The 6,892-nt window shown below is 36.8% G+C and overlaps 1 long non-coding RNA gene across 1 annotated transcript; it reads left to right on the plus strand.

Annotated features, from left to right (window-relative positions):
- The first annotated feature begins 6,059 nt into the window (after positions 1 to 6,059).
- On the plus strand, positions 6,060 to 6,602 carry LOC131280297 (uncharacterized). Its single transcript, XR_009187803.1, has 2 exons — positions 6,060 to 6,192; positions 6,433 to 6,602. It is a non-coding gene; the product is annotated as an uncharacterized lncRNA (long non-coding RNA).
- Positions 6,603 to 6,892: the final 290 nt, after the last annotated feature.

Consider the following 6,892-nt stretch of genomic DNA (forward strand, 5'->3'; position numbering starts at 1 on the left):
ACAGGGTATGGGTAGGAAATGGAGGTTAAGACTTAACTTGCATGGAGTTTCTATTTGGGATGACAGAAAAATTTTGGTAATGGGTGATAAGGATGGCAATGCAACATTGTGAACATAATTAACAGCTGTAGTTAAAAGGGGAAAGTTTAGGTTGTATATATGTTACTAGATTAAAAATTCAAAACAAAATCCATGAAACTACACAACACAAACAGTGAACCCTAAAATAATCTGTGGACTATAGTTCATAGTACAATTATAAAAATGTGCTTTCCTCAATTGTAACAAATGTGCCACACCAGAGCAATGTGCTAATAATAGGTTGGTATATGGAATCCTGTATTTCATGCATGGTGATTTTTCTGTAGCCCAACTACTTCTCTAACAAAAAAAAGTTATTAGCAAACAAATGGGAAAAATAAAGAAAAACATTTAATAGAATGAAAGATGTTTAAGTTAAAAAGTAGGTATATTATTATCTCATTTTGGTAAATTAACAAAAAATACTTAGCAAGAAAGGAGTGAAAGTATACAGGCCAAAATATTAATCATAATTTTTCTTTTTGTGTGCTTGTATTTTCTAAATTTTCTAAAGTGAAAAACTTAGAAAGGGAAAAAAAATCCAGTTGCTTTTATAAAATTTATTTTGTCTGTCATTCTTTTGTTCTACAGCAACTGTAGTGATAATTAATTCATGCATATGATTCTATATGTCATGCTTGGACAATGTTCTTAACATAATCTCTTTTAGTTATTTGGCTAAATATCTGTCTCCAATAGACCATCATCTTCTTCAGATTTACTCAGCTTCAATATGAAACACAATGCCTGGCATATAGTAAGTGATGAATAAATATTTAAATTGAAAAAGGGGCCAAGATTTGTACTAATATCTCACCAAAAAGGGATTTGGAGGACAAATAAGCACTTCATTTTAGTCATTAGAGAAATTAAAGTAAAACCACAATGAGCTACTATTTCACACATATTAGAATGGCTAAAAAAAAACCCCCGGCAATACCGAGTATTGGCATGCAATGAACTCTCACTATTGCTGGTGAGAAAGCACCACTTTAGAAAAGTTTGGCAGTTTCTTATAAAATTCAACATATAATCACCATAAGATTCAGCAACCCGAGGTATATGAAAACATTTAGTTACACAAAGACCTGTATAAAAATGTTTCCAGCAACCTTATTCATAATTGTGACATACTAGAAACAACCCCAACATTCAATTGCTGGTAAATGTATAAACCAACTGTGGTATCTCCTATACAATTAAACAGCCCTCAGCAATGAAAAGTAATGAAGTATGGACACATGCAACAATATGGTTAACTCTCAAAAGCATTTTGTTAAGTGAAAGAAGCCAAATACAAATGGCTACATAGTGTATAGTTTCTTCAATTTGTCATTTTGGGAGAGGAAAAATTATAGCATCAGAGATCAGGTCAATAACTGCCAGGGGCTGGTGGGTGTAGAGAGAAGAGTTTGATTATAAGAGGACATGAGGGAACTTTTTGTGATGCTGAAATATTCTATATCTTGATTGTTTACATGACTATATATATTTGTACTTATTGACCTGTATACAAAGGTGAATTTTACTGTAGGTAAACTATAACTCAATAAAGCTGACTTATAAAAATAATACTGATATAAACAACATTGATTCAATGTGTGCATATGGTCATTAAATGTAGAGAATCGCTATTCCCCTCATAGTTTTTTTTGTTTTGTTATGGTTTATGAGTGGCAAAAAATTATGAGTATAATAGCAATTCTATATATTAATTGCTTATATGCATACTTTCAATAAATAATTCTTTTCTTTTTCATATTATGTCTAACATATGTAAACATATATAATCTTTGAAGTATGTTATGTTTTTTCTATTATATTAATTGAGGTGTAATTTTATATCTGTTGAATCTAATAATAAAAACTTGGTGTTTTTATTTTGCAAGTCTGCTTTTTTTCATTTAGTTTGTCTGCTAATTCATTCTTATGGCATTTGACAGATTTATAGGTCTGGACAGATTGGGAATTTTTAAAAAGTTGGCTCTTCAGCACAGATAATTCTAAAAGCACTGTTCTAGAGACAATTTAGAAAACTCATCTCTGTGAGTGTGCATATGTGTAAGTTAATCACTTCCCTTGCAGTCAATTACACACATGCACACTCACAGAGATGAGTTTTCTAAATTAGATCCTGCAGATCCAATTTCTTCTTCATAGGCAGGTGACAATTCTAGAAATTCCATTGACTCGCATCAAGTTCAAGATGCATTTCCAATACGGATCTATTGGCAATCTGTGACTAGTTCTTAATTATTCCTGAAACTGGAGGGGGAAAGATATGATTGGCTCCACCAAACTCCAACATGCAGTTCTTTTCAGTTTTAAAATACTAAGATTCTGCCAGGGGTTATTTAAAACAAAGAAACCAACAAACGACACTCAGGGTAGTGGCTGAAGTCCATGCACAGATAGGTCTAACCCTAGCCTTTCTCGACAATTCTGGACACTGCCCTTCAGCTCAGCAAATGGTTGCCAGCAGCTACATACGTTAAGGCCTCCTGCTCAGCACAGTGCCCTCAAAGGAGGTATAGCAGATCTTGTAATAATTGCTCTTCAAAATGATGATCCTGAGGCTCATAGGGTCCAGGTCCATAATCATCAAGAAAAATTCCATGTGTTTTCTTCCTTAGGTTACAAAGTGGTGCCAGATAGGCTAGATAGATTTTATATCTACAACTGTCAAAATAAATACCTTTTTCCTTAAATTTCAGCAAACCAGGCATGAATTGTACCCAAACACCAAATTCCTAAAGGTTTTCATCTGTATTGACTAAGGTGTTCACTGTTGCCCATGGAGAACCATTATCCAAGAACCAAGGATCCTGCCTTCCTAAAGGCCTGTCCATAGTTTGCTGATTGCCACAGCTAATTGGGTAATTAGCTTGGTTCAATACATCTGTTTCCTCCATTGTCTTTGTTTTCCTGATAACATTTAAAAATATTTACTCACTTATTATAGGTCTTCTATTTATTTTTAAAGATTTTATTTATTTATTTCGTCCCACCCTCTTGTTGTTTGCACTTTCTGTGTCTATATAGGTTTTTATTGAGATAATATTTATAGTATTAGTTTCCTCTGATCTGTTGATATTTTCATGTAGTGGAATGCAGTCTTTATGTAGCCATCCTAATTTCAGGTTTTTCCTCCTCTGAATTGGAAGGCCAGGACCTTAAGAGATAACAATTTGGGGAAGTGAATGTGGCTCAGGCAACTGGGCTCCTGCCTACCACATGGGAGGTCGATGGTTCAGATGCCGGTGCCTCCTAAAGAAGACAGCGAGCTGGCATGATGGGCGGGCATGGCAAATTGATACAACAAGATGACGCAAAAGGTGATGCAACAAGAGACATGGGGAAGAAAAACAGAATGAGAGTTACAACAAAGCAGGGAATAATTGGACAACTCCCTCCCACATCAGAGGTCCCAGCCCCTGGTGCCTTTTAAAGAAACAAGGAAAATGAACAGACTCAGCAGGTGAAAAACAAGGGGGTGGGGAAAAATAAATTTAAAAAATAGATCTTTAAAAAAAGAGAGATAATGATCTAAGTGCTTTTCATTTTGAAATGACTAATTTAAGCAAAACACAACTATCTATAAAGAATGTCATTCGAGATTTTTTTTCCCCTGGGAAAATGTCTGACTTTCCTGATACACCCAGGCACTTCCATTTTACATAGAATAGGAACTATGCAATTTATCATATTTCTCATTTTAGTTCCTGGTTCACAGTTACTTAACCCTCTCTATATATGATTTTTGGCCTCTTGTTTTATCTGTCTTGCAATTTTATTTATGCTCCCTCCAAACTTCATGGGAGTAAGCAGAGAAATAGCATTCAAAACTGAATTGAGGGAAACGGACTTTGGCCCAGTGGTTAGGGCGTCCGTCTACCATATGGGAGGTCCGCGGTTCAAACTCCGGGCCTCCTTGACCCGTGTGGAGCTGGCCCATGCGCAGTGCTGATGCGCGCAAGGAGTGCCGTGCCACGCAAGGGTGTCCCCCGCGTGGGGGAGCCCCACGCGCAAGGAGTGCGCCCGTGAGGAAAGCCGCCCAGCGTGAAAAGAAAGAGCAGCCTGCCCAGGAATGGCGCCGCCCACACTTCCCGTGCCGCTGACGACAACAGAAGCGGACAAAGAAACAAGACGCAGCAAATAGACACCAAGAACAGACAACCAGGGGAGGGGGGGAAATTAAATAAATAAATCTTTAAAAAAAACAAAAAAACAAAAAAAAAACTGAATTGATTAAATTAATTATAACAGCTTAAGAACGGGTTCTATTAGGACCTTCCCCTCCTCTCACTACCATTTTGTTTAATTACTTAGATCTCCAGGTATTTTAAGAGCCAAGATTTATTTATTTTTTGAAATGAGACCCACATGATGATACAGTCAGATAAAAATGGATATTTATTAAAATAAAATTGAATATTATATCTTCTTCCCCTACTAATGAAACCAGAAATTACTTACTGGGCTTCTGAAAAAGATAATTTTTTTGAAAGAGAAAGAAAAAGTTTTGCAAGCAACTGAAACCAGGTTAATGAGCAATAGACTACTCCAAGAAGATTCTAGTATAAAAATGAGAAAATAGTCTGTAGGAATAAAAAGCAAAACAATACGTAAGATATTTGGACAACATGAAAAATTAAGAAAAATGTTTTCTTAAAGAGAGCATCAAAAATTTCAACCTATCACCGAAATCTAGGATTCAGGTTTACGGTGAATACTAGTCATCCCAAGGATGGCCCCATTTCCAATGTCTGTTACACCCCTGCATCAGTAATAAAAATAATGTGGGAAAGCCACTGAAAGGCCTGCCATCACATTTGGGAAACTGGACTTTTTCCAAACACCTTAAGTTAAAAGTTCTCCAGTTAGTGCTATGTACTGTGATTCGACCATCAAATAGCCGGGTCTCACCTCAGGGACCCAGGGTGTAAATTAGAAAGAAGACACAAGTGAACTGAGTTTGGTGGTCTCATTGGAGACCCTGATGGACATTTGTCGACCTCACAAAAGCCTTCATACAATTGGGACCAATTTGTCACAATTGACAGTTTCTGCTTAAAGGGGCCCTGATCTGGAGTGTCACAGATGTTATAATTTTGATCCTTCTTCAGCTTGGGCCAAAGAGACAAAATTCATGCTGCACTTAACAATTCAAGTATCTGATATACCCAAAATATAAATCTTTTTCTATCTCTTTTCCTACTTCTCCTATGCTGTTCTGTATCAACAACAGAAGCAGATCCTTAGTCATTGTCAGACCCAATCTCACAGGAGACCTATAGGAACGCAGTCATTTCAGGAACAATTAGAAGGACTCTAGAAATTACAAGCTGAGAATATATCACCACATTAGTCTATAAGATTCTGGAAGGGAGTACCCAGCCTTCTCCATTGCTGTATGCCCCACAGTGCCCAACTCAGTTGAACCTGTAATGGTCCCTCCATAAATGTTACATAGATTGACACAGAAGCTGGACATGTTGCTTTAAGTGCCAATGGGTCCATTTAACCCAAGTCTCCTTACATTAGCTTCAAAGAAAGCCCAATTTGTAATCAGACACCTATAAGAGGGCCATAAGAAGGCACAATTGTGATTGTTTCTTGTGGCAAAAGTCCTCAAACTCCTGGTTTTTTGTTTGTTCCTAGAAAAATGACTGAGGGGAAAAAAAAGTTGTGTAGGCACCTTGCAGTGAGTACAGTTTCCATATAATTGTCTTAAGAGTAATTGAATCTGTCCTTTAACAACTCACAAATTATCTCCTGACAACTTGATATAATAGTCCTTTTTGTTAAAAGGAAAAAGCTTGTGGAGACCAAAGGTTAAACAGGTCTTTTCATCATGATAAATCACTGGTTAATGAGGTCACTATTGCTGGGTATTATGACCATCCCCTTTAATGCCATTACCTCCTGGTTGTAAAGCAGACACAACCAACGATCTGCCTTCTTTGAACTTTTCCACAATATTGACTAGTTTCTCTGAGCAGATGTTCCTTGGACGTGATCGCAAGGACTACATTTCTTAGCCATGGAAAGAACGTCACACGAGCTTATGGAATGCAGGCAGCCTAGATATTTGCAGAGAGGCAGTGAGGGGTAAGAGAAAAATCAAGAATTCAAACTTTAATTCTGTGATAATAACATCAATTTTCTGTGAGGGCCAGAGATGATGAAATGTGGAAACTTGCATCTAGAAGTTTACTGAATAATCATTAAGGAGGAGTTCGGTGATAATTGCAATTACTATTTGGATTATTCCTTTTAATTACAATAGCATACATTATCTCATTTAATCCTTACAAAAACACAGTAAGTTCCATATATTATCTCTTTTAGATGGAGAGACTGAAAACCTGAGTGGAGAAATCATTTGCCTAGGGCCCACAGATACTAGATGATGGGAATTTTTACTCCTCACGATCTCTCCTTTTGCCATTGCCACCAGGAGAAGAAATTAACCAATTACTGCTTCAGACTCTGAAGTAAACATCAATAACTGCTTCAGATACTTCCTTTATAAATGAAATTCTATGATGGAGTCATTATGAATTGGCACTTGATAAATGAGCAGAAACAGAACTATATAATTTTCACAGTGGAAGAATTCTTAGAGATTCATAGCACAGGGTGCTGAAGCCCAGAGGCAGACACTTAGCAACACTGGAAGCCAGATATCTGATGAATAATGTCATCAATGTCCCATTTGCAGCAAGATTCTTAGGGCAGGATGGCTTTAAGACTACATTTACTGTTTTGGGGAGGCAAAATCTCCTCTCCTTTTTTCAACCTGGACAAA

The sequence above is a fragment of the Dasypus novemcinctus genome, chromosome 10 (assembly GCF_030445035.2).
Source record: "Dasypus novemcinctus isolate mDasNov1 chromosome 10, mDasNov1.1.hap2, whole genome shotgun sequence".
NCBI lineage: Eukaryota > Metazoa > Chordata > Mammalia > Cingulata > Dasypodidae > Dasypus > Dasypus novemcinctus.